Raw genomic sequence first — 16,375 nt, forward strand, 5'->3', positions numbered from 1 at the left:
AAAAAAACGTAATTTAAAGACATTTTGTATTATTAATTGTACTCGTATCGGTACTCGGTATCGGCGAGTACTCAAAATGAAGTACTCGTACTTGTACTCGGTCAGCAAAAAAGTGGTATCGGGACATCCCTAGTACTGAGTTCAACTCATCAGATGAATTTAAGCATATTACATGACATATTGACATTCATATTTTTTAGAAAGTTCTCATTGCAGCTGTAAGTTTAGCATGACTGCAAATGTTGGCCGTCTCTCAAGCAGCAGCAGCATAATAATAATAATAATAATGTGTAGAAAGTAGAAACCTAAAGCAAAAGCAATCCTGTTCCGGTGGGATTAAAAATGCATCTTGGACATGTAGTTTGTTTTATAGTAGCTCAAAAGCATAGACATCTATCTATGCTCAAAACCAAAAGGCTCAAGTAATGCAGACTGCAGAGGTCAGTGTCAGAAAGCCTGTCAGCGACGCCTAGTGGCCGGACATAATTGGCTATAGGCAGGTGTACAGATGGCTTGATTTCAGTCATCAGTAGAAAGTTTGCCACACAGAGGACCAGTCGCATACGACGCTCTCTGTGTGTTTCTGTCCACCTCATCCTTTAAGTTTATCCTATGTGTGTGCGTTCATGAAACAATGTAAGTGCCAGATTTTATGTTCTGAGTGTTAATTTAGCTGTTTGCTTGCCTCTGTATGTTATGTTTTATGACTTGATATGCTTAATTGGCAGCACATGCTCACATGTTTGTTTGGCTAGTAGCTTCTCACTGACTGTTGTTCGTTTTAGCCATTTTATATGTGTATTCCTGTTACCTCTGATTCAGTGTATTATTTACTTAAGTGTTTTATACTATTTGGACTGTTGAGTTTTGGCTTTACACTTGCCACACAATTTGTTTGCATTTTGGCCCTGCCTGTGCAGATGGTATGTTTAATTGATTACATCATACCTGCTGCAACTCTGTACTGTATAAAGCTGGTTAATGTTAATATTTCTTTATTTTACTTTAAGACCACACACCCTTTGATATACACACCCATGCAAATGATAATAAATCTTTGGAGAGAAGTCCCTTCTCCAGACCCGCCTGATTCTCTAATAGGAATCTAGTCCATATTGTCCGCCCTGGCGCCCCCAAACAGTAGCCTACCCTGTTAGCAACTAACCTCGCATCACCAGGCTTTCGGAAAGCCTGGTCTTCGTTTACTAAACGGGCCGTTTGATCCGGTCGGGAGCGGAAGATCTCCTACGTTTTTCTGTAGTCCAAAACGGACTACACTTTGGCCGGAAACAACGACCGGAAACAGTTTCAACCCAGTTAGCGCATGCGCAAGTAGTTAGCGCATGCGCAAGTACGGGTTAAAACCTGGTTAAAACTGTTTCCGGTCGTTGTTTCCGGCAAAAGTGTAGTCCGTTTTGGACTACAGAAAAACGTAGGAGATCTTCCGCTCCCGACCGGATCAAAAGCCCGAAATTGGAAGCCAGCCCAGGCTAGTTAGCAACTGGAGGTGTCCCTCTTCCTTACAGTCAGGCTGCATTCACACCAAAGAGTGATATACCCTTTCCTTGTCCTAGGGAATGAGGGGGGAGAGTGGAACCCAATTCAGTCCCTATGGAAGTCACATGGTTTCATGCCTCTTCCAAGCCTCTTGGGGTAGGGCATTGTCGCTTTAAGCCAAGAGGCTTGGAAGAGGCATGAAACCATGTGACTTACATATTAGGGAATGAATTGGATTCCACTCTCCCCCCTCATTCCCTAAGGAGAGGGCAGGTGACTTTACTGTGTGTAGGAAGCCTCAGAGTGACCTCATTAGTCAATCGCTTACTACCCCCAGGTGTTTGTTTAATTGATTGATAGATGTCAGCACAGGTGTTGTGTAATTTGTTTGTTAGCTCAGTACAGAGCTCAGTTCATGTTTGGTTCTCAGAGTGTCTGTGACCACAAGTGAGTAAAGATTTAAATTGTATGATGTTAATTTAGGTTTGGTTGAATTATATTCCATCAATCAATCCTACAGTAGCTATGTATGTATTCCAATGATTTACAGTAGAAATACGATAGTTGATCTGTCTACCTCCAGCTGGTGAATCATTGCATGTCTGTATTCATAGACGAGGTCAGAACCTTTGGCGTGCACAGTAAAAACATTTTCAACCAGAATAAGGATGTTCTGGTGCTTAATTGACACACTGTACAGTATATACTGTACATCTTTGTAATATTAAAAAATCGAACCTCTGTTCGAAGTGTGTGTGTGTGTGTGTGTGTGTGTGTGTGTGTGTGTGTGTGTGTGTGTGTGTGTGTGTGTGTGTGTGTGTGTGTGTGTGTGTGTGTGTGTGTGTGTGTGTGTGTGTGTGTGTGTGTGTGTGTGTGTGTGTGTGTGTGTGTGCGCGCGCAACAGCGCCCCTCCCTTAACATGTGTGGTCAGAAAAGGTTACTGCAGGCTACAGACACGGACGGAGACAGACAGACAGACAGACCCACACACACGGCCACGTATAGGGAGCTTGTGTTCCACACAGCTCCAAAAATGTCATTATTACACTACACATTGTCGGTCTAGGTAGGTACGCTGGGCTGGTGGTGCTGCTGCAGACATCACCAGAATCTGCCGACATCTTTATCCTGCTGCAGAGACTCTTCAGTGTACAGACACCGAGGAGCTGGGGAAGTTTGCAAGGGCAATAAACATCACCGATGACCAGTATCAGGTTAGGTGGCCCTCCATTTTGTTGGGCACGGCTGTCGCCCTGAAGAAGGTTGACCCCTAGTTAGGGGTGGGCGATATGGTGATAATTATCGTTGAGACGATACAATGTCTCCACGATATGCATTTTCAGAGGTATCGTATATATCGTGATGCAATTGAGGGAGCCTTGTAAAACATCCTGTTTAATCGTTAATACAGAGATTCATTGCAGAATTCAATTTAAACCTGCATTTTGGTCTAAATCAGTAGTTCTCAAACTTTAAAATGTCAAGGTCTCCACTTAACTCTGACAGTATACAAATGAAACCAAATGGACCCGTAAGGGTCCATTTGGTTTCAGTTGTATACTGTCAGAGTTACATACTTCACTTGTAAAGTTCAATTTAGACCTCCCAAAAGGAACCCAGAGAGTCTAGTTTTTGTTAAGTACCTTGTAAAATAACCATAAAAACCAACGTGAAAAAGAATCGTGATAAAATCGTGTATCGTGATACAGCTTGGGAAAATATCTCGATATTGTATTTTTCCATATCGCCCACCCCTACCCTTAGTGCATGTTTATTACCTGTCCCGCAGAGCATGGTATGATACATAGCATGAATTTTACACCAGAAAGAACACCACTGCAAAGTTTGCAAACCAAATGTTTGCTACATAGCCTAATCAACCCTTCACTTATTTCCAATGATTTAAAAACCGGCTCATCAAATGTAACCCTTAGCTTCTTTGTACTAACTGGAGCTACCTGTGGTGAATCATAGCATGCCTGTATTCATAGATGAGGTCGGATCCTTTGGTGTACACACAGTAAAATCCTCATTTGTACAAGCAAACATCACATGTCTAGTGTTTCTGGCTGCTAAGAGCCATCTGAACTGTCATGTTTTGTCTCCTACACTATCTTCTTCCACTAAACCATTCATCCATCTCATTTCATCTGGTCACCCCCCTCTCTCCCTGTGCTTTCTGTTCTTTACCAGTGTTAATCCCAGATCTATTGCCTGGCGTAAACTACCAGTGTTTTGGAAACGCCAGGTTCGTCTCTGATCTCCCCCAGGATGCACTGAAAAGCTGGTCTTTGCCAGTGACACATCTACCAGTGACCCGAAAGGTATGGAGGAGCTGTGGAACAGATGTGCCGCTCCTATCTATTCTCTGGGGAAAAAGAGACCAGCAGCAGGGCCTTAAGCTGGCCATACACTACCAGCATTGTGAGCTTGTAGATCGGCTATTTTCATAAGATTTTTCTACATTTTGTTCATTGGGAAATCTGTGAAACAGGACATTCTGCCTACTTTCTACTATTGCCTATTGGTAGCCTACTCTCTGTAGGCTACTTTAATTAAATGTTGAATGATACCAATACGTTTGTACTTTTACTCAAGTATATTAACATTCCAAAAACCTCTACTTGTGGCAGAGTATTTCCACATTGATTGCAGTAGGCTATTTTCCCACCACTGTTCATTAGAAAGGAACGGCTCCCTACTGCGAACCGGATCCCATCGTTCATTTCAAAGAGCCGTTCAAAATACTTGATTCGTTCGCGAACGTCCCACCTACTTGCAAGGGATGTGTGCTGGTCGCGGTCTTTCTTCTGTTTGTTTGATATGCGCTGCCGTTGAGTTTTAATTTAAATCCTAATCATTCATGATAGTGATACAACCTGATGGACGGACGGACGCTATGAAAAGTGTGTGTGTGTGTGTGTGTGTGTGTGTGTGTGTGTGTGTGTGTGTGTGTGTGTGTGTGTGTGTGTGTGTGTGTGTGTGTGTGTGTGTGTGTGTGTGTGTGTGTTGGATCTGTCACTCAGTCAGATGTATGCTCAGAGACTTGCGTCTATCAGCGGCTGCTGTACCTATTTTCTGTCAGTCCCCTGCTGCTGTTCCAGTCTTCCAGACCAGTACTGATCCAGGAAAATATCAAACATGTTTGAAAAGAGTCGGGCTACCCCCGATCGTCCTCCGAGCCACTCGGCTGGGCTCCGAGTGGATCTGTGAGACCTCACGCTAGACGACGTTCATGCCCGATTGTCGGGCCCGTTTCAGTCGGTGGCAGCCCGATTGTCGGGAGGGTAATTAAATAGCCCGATTATCGGCTAGTGTGCGGCCAGCTTTAGGTACTGCCTGCCTGCGTTAGCCTCAATGTGCTGAACTGACGAAATGGCTTTGAATCCCTGTTAGTCCATGGGCCAGACGGGTTGTCGGTATCAAAAAGGTGGCAAAGGTTACCATGCATTTTTGAAAAGCTCTATATCTGTAGATTATATTTTGGTATGATAACCCTTTCTTAGACACAGCTAAATTGGTGTTATCAGCCGCTGGAGTTGGTGTCCCATTAACTTTACATTACAGGAAAAAAAGCAAAAACATAATGTGCTTTTAGTAGCATAAGAGGGGTCAAACTAGGGGTTTGTCATGATGCCGAATCCATTGCAAGCATTTGTTTTGCACAAAAAACATTCCTTGGGCTATAAATGGCCTCAGAAAACAATGCATGTATGGGTGTGCATTCATGTTAGTCAGAGGCCTTAGGGTTTTATTTCTCGTGCTAATCAGTCTAAAAGCGCCACATTTTGCACAGATGTAGCCCAGGGCATGCTCTAATGATTTAGCTAGGGCGCCCGAGTCGGTGACCTTCGGGGTCGCCACAGCTCCAGAAAAACAATGGTTCAGTGATAAAGTGATGAGTCATCACTTTTCAGAGTTTTGTGGATGTTTTCTGGAGCCCGAAGGTCACCGACATCTGTGCAAAATTTGGCGCTTTTAGACTGATTAGCATGAGAAATAAAACCCTAAGTTCTCCTACTAACATGAATGCACACCCATACATGCATCGTCTTCTGAGGCCATTTATAGCCCAAGGAATGTTTTTTGTGCAAAACAGATGCTTGCAATGGATTCGGCATCATGAAAACCCCCTAGTTTGACCCCTCTTATGCTACTAAAAGCATATTAATTTTTTACCTTTTTTCCTGTAATTGCGACCGTAGGTCGCACTTACTACAGAAAGCTCCACCAGGTGTCCGTGCGTCAGTCAGTCAGTCCGTCCGTCACACGTCAGACGTCACACTTTTGCCCTGCTCATATCTCCGCAACCGTTGCCCCGATCCATGCCAGATTTTGCACACACACTCCTTACCTGCCAAACTACAACCTCCAAGGACCCCCGGAGTTCCAGGGACCCCCAGGTCCCTGGGGGACCCCCAGGTGTAAAAAAAATACCAAATGTGCAAAAATGACCAAATGACCACCCCCACGGGGCTGCTCACGGGGAATTCCCGGGGACCACCCACTCCTGCTACTCAAGAACGGATGCAAAAGTGGTGGCGCCCCCAGTGGAGGACCCCCTCCACTGCAGCTCACATAAAATGCCCTAACTCGGCCTAGGAGCGTCCGGGAGAGCCGGGGCCGGTACCTATTCGTCCGCCAAGGCAACGCGGAGACCCCACCCCTCATTTCTCACATGGCCCTCTTCTAGCGAGACCTACGGTCGCTTATCTCCCGATTAGGGAGTCTTACTGGTGTTAATGGGACACCAACTCTAGAGGCTGATAACACCAATTTAGCTGTGTCTAAGAAAGGGTTATCATACCAAAATATAATCTACAGATATAGAGCTTTTCAAAAATGCATGGTAACCTTTGCCACCTTTTTGATGCCGACAACCCGTCTGGCCCATGGACTATGTAAAACAGAAGATGGAATCTTCGTTTATATCGTTTATATTCCATACGTCTAGATGTTTAACACTATAGTTGACTGTGTTTATTATATGCTCCACCTTGCAGGGATCCAGATAAAGCCAAGTTTTCCTTTGTCGTATCAAGATGGCGTCAGTTCTGGAGTGCTCCCGTCACTTCCTTTGTGGGGAATGCAGTGATGTACTTCCTCTTCCTGTTTGCCTACGTGCTGCTGGTGGACTTTAAGCCACCGTCTCCTAGTGGGCTGTCCATCAGTGAATATGTGCTGTACTTCTGGGTGTTCGCCTTCTTATGTGAGGAGATCTATGAGGTGAGTGGAAGGTAGCCTCGCATAGCTAAGCAATATTACACGAGAGGGTGTGGGTTAACGTGATGAATGTACCGCCTGCGTTGCTGCAGGCACGAGCCCGAAGGGTGAGTGCCCGTATGCAGCGCAGAAGGTACAATAACCCACTCACACCCTCGAGTGTAATATTGAGATTATACTATATTATTAACTGTTGCCCTTAAAAAAAACACATGTCAACTTCAACTTGTAATTAAGATATTCGATAGGAATTTGTAATTTTGTAATGCAACTATCTTAGCTACTATCTTAGCCTGCTTCCAGACCATAGACCCCGCCCACTCTCAGAGTGGACTCTTTCTCTGGTCTGGAGCTGAGTACATGCCAATTAAGCATACTATCTTGTTCTCTATGTTGTTTCCTACCTGTTCATCCATCTTCCTCTACAGCTGTACTATCTTGTTCTCTATGTTGTTTCCTACCTGTTCATCCATCTTCCTCTACAGCTGTACTATCTTGTTCTCTGTTTCCTACCTGTTCATCCATCTTCCTCTACAGTTGTACTATCTTGTTCTCTATGTTGTTTCCTACCTGTTCATCCATCTTCCTCTGAAGCTGTACTATCTTGTTCTCCATGCCGGTGTTGAGCTTCTTGAGGTGCTGCGCGGAGCGCGCCTCGATCTTCAGCCTCTTGAACTGGCGCCGTGCGGCCACGCCCCTCCAGGCACACTGCAGGGTGACGGCGGCGGCCAGCGCTCGCCGGTAGCGCCGCCGCGCCAACCAGCCTCGAACCGTCTTCTGGATGAGCAGGGCCTTGTGGTGCAGCAGGAACTGAGGACAGATAAAATGGTAAAATCGGTAAATGGTGCATTTATATATCGCTTTTATCCAAGGCGCTTTACATAGATTGTGCATTACATTCACCCATTCACGCACACATTCATACACCGGTGGCAGAGGAAACCATGCAAGGCACCAACCTGCTCACCGGGAGCAACTAGGGGTTCAGAGTCTTGCTCAAGGACTCTTCGACATTAACTCAGGGGGAGCCCGGGATCGAACTGGGAACCCTTCGGGAACCCTTTGTGCTCTAATAACGGTTTCTATACCCCTGAGCTATGCCGCCCCCAGATAGATACTGTTATTATCCCAAGGGGTTTAAACCAGTCGCCTAGAGGCAGCACAGCAGTTTAAAGAGGTGGTGCCATAGTGTTGTGCTTTTTCTATTTTGTATGTGCATATGGAGTTAACTTTACTCTAATAGAACCCCAGCTGGGGTTATAATGTGCACATTTGCCTTCCCTGTGTATTTTGGGTTACGTCCTGAAAGCTGAAAGGCCCAACTGAAAAACACAGATTAAATGACATCATAAACTCATCCCCTCCCCTTTTTACTACACACCCAGCACTGTGGGTGTGTAGTAGTGTGTTACCTCCTGGTATATCTGTGGTGTGTGCATGTGTATGTATTGTTTATGTGGTGTGTAGCAGTGTGTACATGTGTATGTATTGTTTATGTGGTGTGTAGTTAGTGTGTTCATGTGTATGTATTGTTTATGTGGTGTGTAGCAGTGTGTACATGTGTATGTATTGTTTATGTGGTGTGTAGCAGTGTGTACATGTGTATGTATTGTTTATGTGGTGTGTAGTAGTGTGTTCATGTGTATGTATTGTTTATGTGGTGTGTAGCAGTGTGTTCATGTGTATGTATTGTTTATGTGGTGTGTAGTAGTGTGTTCATGTGTATGTATTGTTTATGTGGTGTGTAGTAGTGTGTTCATGTGTATGTATTGTTTATGTGGTGTGTAGTAGTGTGTTCATGTGTATGTATTGTTTATGTGGTGTGTAGTAAGGCATTCACCAAATATTCGAATATTCTAATATCAAAGTCACTATTCGACGTTGTTCACCGAAGTCGAATATTCGCTTTTTTAACTGTTTTCTCTTTAAAAAATATATACTTAAAAAAATATATATAAAACCTGGCTAGATAGGAAGTCATAAGAATGAGTTGTCAATGCCCCTGGTGGATAAATTTGTTAATGCTCTATACCAGGGGTTATCAAACCTTTTTAGGCTGTGACCCCCAAAATAAACACATTTGAACTGGGGACCCCCACCCTGACAAGCACTTGGAATTGTAGGTATTACATTTAATGTGACTCGGTTCCGCAGATAAACATTGTGAAAATAGCAGATCTACATGCACAGTAGATCTGCTATTTTCACAATGTTCGCCTCTTGCTTACTTAATATTTGACAGTTTGGCCAGTCCTGTCGAATAATCGACTATTCAAATACTTTGAGGTCGAATAATTTGAATACTAAAAATCACTATTGGTGAATGCCGTAGTGTGTACAACCAATTCAGTGTGTAAGAGTGTGTTACCTCCTGGTATATCCTCCTAGTGTACATCCCCCTGGTAAAAGCCTGGATGGTTGTGTTCATGTGTATGTATTGTTTATGTGGTGTGTAGTATTGTGTACATGTGTATGTACTGTTTATGTAGTGTGTAGTAGTGTGTAGCAGTGTGTTACCTCCTGGTATATCCTCCTAGTATACATTCCTCTGGTAAAAGCCTGGATGGTCACCACAGCCCGTCTCACCCTCAGATAAGCCTGTCTGTCTCTCACCATACGGAGGTTCTTCTGACAGATGATGGCTGCACGGTGACGGGTCTGACGCAGGTGCTCTGCATATCTGTAAATATATTATAATATTATATTATAAATATATCTATAATTATATTAAATATAACATATGATGGCTGCTCTGGTCTGACGCAGATACTCTGCATATCTATAAATATATTATAATATTATAAATATATCTATAAATATATTATAATATAATATTATAAATATATTATAATACAGATGATGGCTGCTCTGGTCTGACACAGGTACTCTGCATATCTGTAAATATATTATAATATTATAAACATATTATCTATAAATATATTAACATAATTATGATGGCTGTCCGGGTCTGACGCAAGTACTCTGCATATCTGGAAATATATTATAATATTATAAATATATCTATAAATATATTAAATATAACATAATGGCTGCATGGGTCTGACGCAGATACTCTGCATATCTATAGAAATACATTAAATATATGATAATATTATAATCATTCATGGCAGACTTATCGATATTATAAATGGTTAAATGGTGCATTTATATATCGATTTTATCCAAGGCGCTTTACATAGATTGTGCATTACATTCACCCATTCACACACACATTCATACACCGGTGGCGGAGGAAACCATGCAAGGCACCAACCTGCTCACTGGGAGCAACTAGGGGTTCAGAGTAGAGGTCTTCGGACCTGCCCGAGATCCGAAATTACCCGGGGTCCGACCCGCCCCGAGCCGGGTAACGGGGGACCTCTCGTTCTGCACGGGTATCGGATCTAATTTGCCTATTAATAGTACGGGGCCGTCGGACCGGGTCCGTCACGTTTCGGGGCAAGACGGGTAACGGTTCTGAAATTCCAAATTATAGACGGGTCCAAATGGGTCCGGCTCCATTTTCCCCGGGTCCTTTTGGGTTCGGGTAGTTACAATTGGACCCGTGAAGACCTCTAGTTCAGAGTCTTGCTCAAGGACTCTTCGACAAAAATGGTGCATTTATATAGCCTAAAGCGCTTTTTATCCAAGGTACTTTACAGAGATTGTGATCATTACATTCACCCATTCACACACACACACACACACACACACACACACACACACACACACACACACACACACACACATTCATTACATTCACCCATTCACAGACACATTCATTACATTCACCCATTCACACACACACATTCATTACATTCACCCATTCAGACACACATTCATTACATTCACCCATTCACACACACATTCATACACCGGTGGCGGAGGAAACCATGCAAGGCACCAACCTGCTCATCAGGAGCGAGGGTTACCCTAAACCCTAACCCTTTGGCACAAAACAAGGGTGGAACACCTTACCGAAGGCCTTAAAGGAGTGTAAAATCCCTACCTTTCTTTAAAACCGCACTGAAAAACCACTTAGAGGAGGCTGCTACTGGAAACTGGTACCTCCCTGACCTTTCTAATGTAAACACTATTTATTTTACATTGTATTTCTGATGATATCTTCTGCATAGTTCTGTGTTCTGTCTGTCATTCAATGTTACAATTGAGAGTAAAAGAAAAGAGGATCACAATTGAAACAAGCCATAGGGTTTTCTTGGGTGTATCCTTTTAGTTGACCTTGTACCAGTGAACTGTACAGCCATGAAACTAGCTTTTCCTATGCAAACTTCTAATGAATGAATGTCTTCAATCAATCAATCAATCAGGGGTTCAGAGTCTTCGCCTCTGCCACTCTACCTCCTGAGCTCTTAAACCCACCCATATTCTTTTAATCTGAGGCATCCCTACATTATTATTTTCACTCCCAGCATATATATATTATGCTTATATTTATAGCATATCGTCGTTGTCGGGTGGAAACCTTATATGTCCAAAACCGTTCGTTTATCATCTATAAAATGTACTAAACTAGTGAAAACAGCAGATCTACAAGCACACAACGCCTTGCAACGCACAAAACGCGAGTTTTGTGCGACAGTCTTGGATGATGAAGCAGGGCAAAAGACGTACACATTTGAAACTTGGAGATTCGAGGTTTCTGCCCGACAGTGACGATATTTTAGTGATTATGTTGCGAGGAAAACGTTGAGATAACAGCCATGTTGGTTAGAACTGACTGAAAATAACTTTGTACTTGTGAAATTATCTCGCTGCACCCCTGGACTGCCATCACGGCACCCCAGGGTGCCCCGTCACCCACTTTGAAAACCCCTGACCTATAGACCCTACCTGACCTGTTATCTGTGTAGTCACAACACACTTATAGACCCTACGTCACCTGTTATCTTTGCAGAGTAACAGCAGACTTATAGACCCTACGTCACCTGTTATCTTTGCAGAGTAACAGCAGACTTATAGACCCTACGTCGCCTGTTATCATTGCAGAGTAACAGCAGACTTATAGACCCTACCTGCGGACCAGATATCCTCGTCTGTAATACTGTCTCTGGTTTAGCAATTTTCTTTATTGAAATCAAGACTTCTGTAACACCATTTTAAAGGGGAAATAACAGAGCTAGAAAGGACATTATTTTGATGAATCTCTCCTGTTCAAACAAAGTGGATTTAAAATATATATTATTGTTTAAAGAGGCTACAGGCAACTTAAAGGGATAGTTCACCTATTTTTGACATGAAGCTGTGTGAAATACTTGCCATTAAAATAGTGGTTACAAATGTATTAATCCATTACTAGAGTCACATGGTCAGAGTTCTGGTCAGTTTTAGATGAATATAAAGTAGTTCCGGTGATTTGGCAGGGGCTCATGGCCCAATCATTAAAAATAGATTAATCCACAAAACTAGCTTAACTCATTGAGTGCCTATCCCGAATTAGTTCGGGATATATTATCGCATACCAGAGTGCCTATCCCGAACATGTTCGGGATATAAAAAAAAAAAAAAAAAGAATTAATTTTTTGGACCCCATCAAATCTAGTGAACATGATTTCAATCGCGATTTTGCATGTTCCACCCCCATACAACCCCATCTAACATACAGGGCAGCCATGTTTGTTTACATAACATGTAAAACATAATGGCGATTATCTCAAGAATGCCTGAACGGATTTCCAATCGGATTTTTTTGTTTGAAAGCTGTGAACAAACTGCACAAATCCACTTCAATGCAATCCAGGATTGCATTGGATTTTTTAGAGCTCATTCTTCTCTGTTTTTTTCCCATGCATGAGGTGTGCAAGGTTTAATCATGGCTAAGTTGACGAAAATAAGGCTTCTAAAATGCTTGGTAGCCAATAGCTAACTTCAAGCTAACTTCAACCTCTTCCTGTACATGCACAAAGGAAAGTGTTCAGGCAAGTCATGGCTGCAGGGCTTCTGCATATACCAGCATATCTCTATGGGATTTTCTATGGCCACTGGGCGCCCTCTAGTGGTGAAAGGGGTGGCACTCAATGAGTTAATTTGTATTGTTGACATATTTCTACCAAATAGACCAACTTTCGTTCAACTTTGACCCCTCTGTCACATGGTACTATTTTTTGTGTCCAGTATCACTACGCCGCTGCAACATATTTCCCCAAAACAAGGTGCTTTGCAGGCAGCTGATCAGAACGAAACCTCGCTCTATATGGTAGAAATAGGCCAACAATACAAATTACGCTAGTTTTGTGGATTAATCTATTTTCAATGATTGGGCCACGCCAAATGGCCCCCACCCCATTGGAACTACTTAATATTCATTAGAAACTGACCAGAACTCTGACCACGGGACTCTGGTAATCAATTAATACATTTTTAACCACTTTTTTAATGGCAAGTATTTCACACAGCTTTATGTCAAAAATAGGTGAACTATCACTTTAATGAAACATACATTTTGGCAACCCCTTAGAATTCCTAGTGTCATTATTTGTTTTTACGTCGCTGTCTCAAAGACGACACAGGAGCTTTTTCTTTTGCTCAAAATACCAACAAAGCTGAATGAAAAATGGCAAGAAAAGGAGCCAACTTGCTCCCAGAATAGATACAGATACTGTACAATTACATAGTGAATGTGACTTGTCATTCTCCCATAGCCATCATATTATGCCAGGGGTCTTCCAAGAACCCCTTAGCTGAGGGAGAGATGAAGCAGGGACCCCCTCTACATATTGTGTAAATGTGGTGCAGATTTTAATCGATTTGATGGATGGATTTATAGACTTGTTTGGGGTCCACTTGTTTGACAGTTTTTAGTAAACTTGACCTTTCACTCTGTACTTGGTCTGCTCTTTTTTACCTCTACACCAAACCTATTTGCCAAAAAGTAGCCGATCTACAAGCTCTCGAGGCTTTGAGAGCTTGTAGATCTGTATTTTTGGCTAAAGTTCTCTTCAGAATAGGGATGCGAGGTTTCAAGTTGTTAATTTAAAAAAATGATCCTATCACAAAGATTTGGCGGACCCCTGTAGTAACTCTGAGGACCCCCTAGGGGTCCTGGACCCCCTTTTGAAGACCCCTGTATTATGCCATTAAAATGTATTTAACTACTTTCAGCATGGCATCCCTATTTTGATCATCGTCATCATGGTGGAAAGAAAATAGCTAAAATAGCCTAGCCACAAGCTTGTAGATTGGCTATTTTTTATATATTTAAAATGGGGCTTAATTGCTTAAAGTAAAATGTTGACTGTAGCTGCTGTACAATATTTACAAGTGTGCACCAAACACTTATTGTCGTGTATCAAATCTACCTGTAAGGAGTACAGAGTTTTACTGTGTGGGTACACTGAACATTTCTATATTTCTGATTTGTTTCCCAGACAGGATAAGGATGACCAGGACGACCTTTGGGGGTATGGAGGAGCTGTGGAGCAGGTGTGCTGCTCCTATTCTCTGGAAAAAAGACACCAGCAGCATGGCCTTTGGAATAAGGCCGTAACTCAATTTTCTCACGGAACTGTACTACCTCCGACTGCAGCTACCTCGGAGAAGCAAAGGAGTGCACCAACGACAAACGTTGGTGGGAACTCAAGGAACGTTGGTGGGAACTCAAAGGAGTGCACCAACGTTGGTGGGAACTCAAAGGAGTGCTTCTGTTATTGGCCTCCCTCTAAGCAGGTGATCCAACAGATAACCAGACAAAAATCCAAGAAGATAAAAAACCAGGCGTGTCGTTGGATCATGCATCGGAATTTGACCTAAGTCAATTGACTGAGCATGGTCAGAGCCGGACTACAGACCCTGGAGTTATATGATGAAGGGAATGGATGGAAACGGGGCCACATGCAGGCACGTTATGTGATCCTGCATGTGTTGATGAAGCATGCTCCAGGCCTGGTGATGGGGAAGGATGGAGACCCACGGCACGCAAACCTGATGACCTCCGCTCTCCCAGTTCGCAGGCCCCAGGGCGACGATCGCACAAGCCCCAGTTCTCCGTTTCCACGCTGGTGCTGGGCCCGGAGTCCAGCACCAGCGTGGAAACAGAACTGGGGCGGCGCGATCGGCGCCCTGGGGCCCAGTTGTGGGAGAGCGGTTGTCATCAGGTTGTGTGCCGTGGGTCTCCATCAGGGAGGAAGGGAAGGACTCATGGGTGGCGGACACAACAGTAGATTGCTGTGAAATGTTTTTATGTTGTACTTTCCAGGCACTGTACAGTTGACCGGGTGTTGACTTTTGATAATTCATCAAAGCAGTTAAAATTGGGCACGTCTGCATTGGCAAACCGCTGCTGAGGAGCACAAAAACTAAACGGAAGAACCGCTCGCACCCTTTGCCTCCCCTCCGCTCCCTCCCCCTCCCGGCCTCGATCCGGTGTCCGCGCGTTCTCTGTAAAGAGCACCACGTTTTGCTGCCTGCTCCTTCTCCGGCTCGCGCCACTTTCTCCCATTCCCGATCCGCGAACCCTGCTGGCCTCAAGTGACTTGAACACAAATTAAACTGTAGCTAGCTGTACTTGTTTGGCTTATTTTGCTTTCCATACTTTAGGACCGTCCCAGTAACCGTCCCGGGCCCTCTGCCTGAAGTGACATCTGTTCAATAGAACTGTAAACACTTTGGGAACAACTTTAGGAGTTCGTTATCGTTATGTCACATTCAATGTGAAATGTTTGGTAAATAAATGTAATTTTATCCAACATGTTTTCCATTTTATTACAAAACAACATGACCAAAGCTGCACATTTTAACTTACACGACGATTAATTGTCACTCAAATAATTGCGATTCATTGTTTTTGTCGTTAATAATGTCGATAATTACATTTCTGTTTGCCTTTGAAGTTGCACATGGCAGATATGACACATGACCTAAATATACAAAGAAATTATGGACATATTTGACAACTTTCTACTTAAATAACATTGATAGTGGAAATAGCCGATCTACAAGCTTGCGACGTGTTGTGAGCTTGTAGATCTGCTAACCTAAATATACAAAGAAATTATGGACATATTCGACAACTTTCTACTTAAAAAATAACATTGATAGTGGAATAAAAAATTACATTGATAGTGGAAATAGCCGATCTACAAGCTCTGCTATTTCCACTATTTTTTACTTAAAAAAAAATATATATATGAAACATTTTCAACATTCACGATTATGACGATTATGAAAAATAATCACGATTATGTAAAATAATTGCGATTAGACGATTGTGACAGCCCTACCATCATCAATAAAATACTTGACACTCGTTAGAAAAATACGCGATCTGCTGTTCCAGTTTTGAAAGTGGAAACAGGCCTGGTCGCTGTTGGGCGAAGGCTGAGCTGTTAGAGAAAGTTCTGGTTGAAGAAACTCTGCTTGCTCCTCTCAAATTAACTAGTCCACCGGTCACAACCAGCAATATCATCTGGAAAAAGTCAAGATAAATGAGTGAGGCTTACTTATTTACTAATTAGTGCAATTAATTGGCCCAGAACATTTTGAACCAAAAAAAATAGATTTTCATTGATTACTCGATGGGGACTTGAATTCATGGAGAATTTATCACATTCCTAAGCCAATAATTTGACCAACAGCCATTCCCGGATGGAGAGAGTGTCTCCTTTGTGCCGGGGAACTGCTGTCAGTCATCAAATTA

General features: G+C 42.9%; 1 long non-coding RNA gene across 1 annotated transcript; it reads left to right on the plus strand.

Annotated features, from left to right (window-relative positions):
- The first annotated feature begins 3,718 nt into the window (after positions 1 to 3,718).
- On the plus strand, positions 3,719 to 14,622 carry LOC308297020. Its single transcript, XR_013962654.1, has 3 exons — positions 3,719 to 3,821; positions 6,501 to 6,723; positions 14,109 to 14,622. It is a non-coding gene; the product is annotated as an uncharacterized lncRNA (long non-coding RNA).
- Positions 14,623 to 16,375: the final 1,753 nt, after the last annotated feature.

The sequence above is a fragment of the Nannobrachium achirus genome, assembly GCF_963921795.1.
Source record: "Nannobrachium achirus genome assembly, chromosome: 13".
Taxonomy (NCBI): Eukaryota; Metazoa; Chordata; class Actinopteri; order Myctophiformes; family Myctophidae; genus Nannobrachium; species Nannobrachium achirus.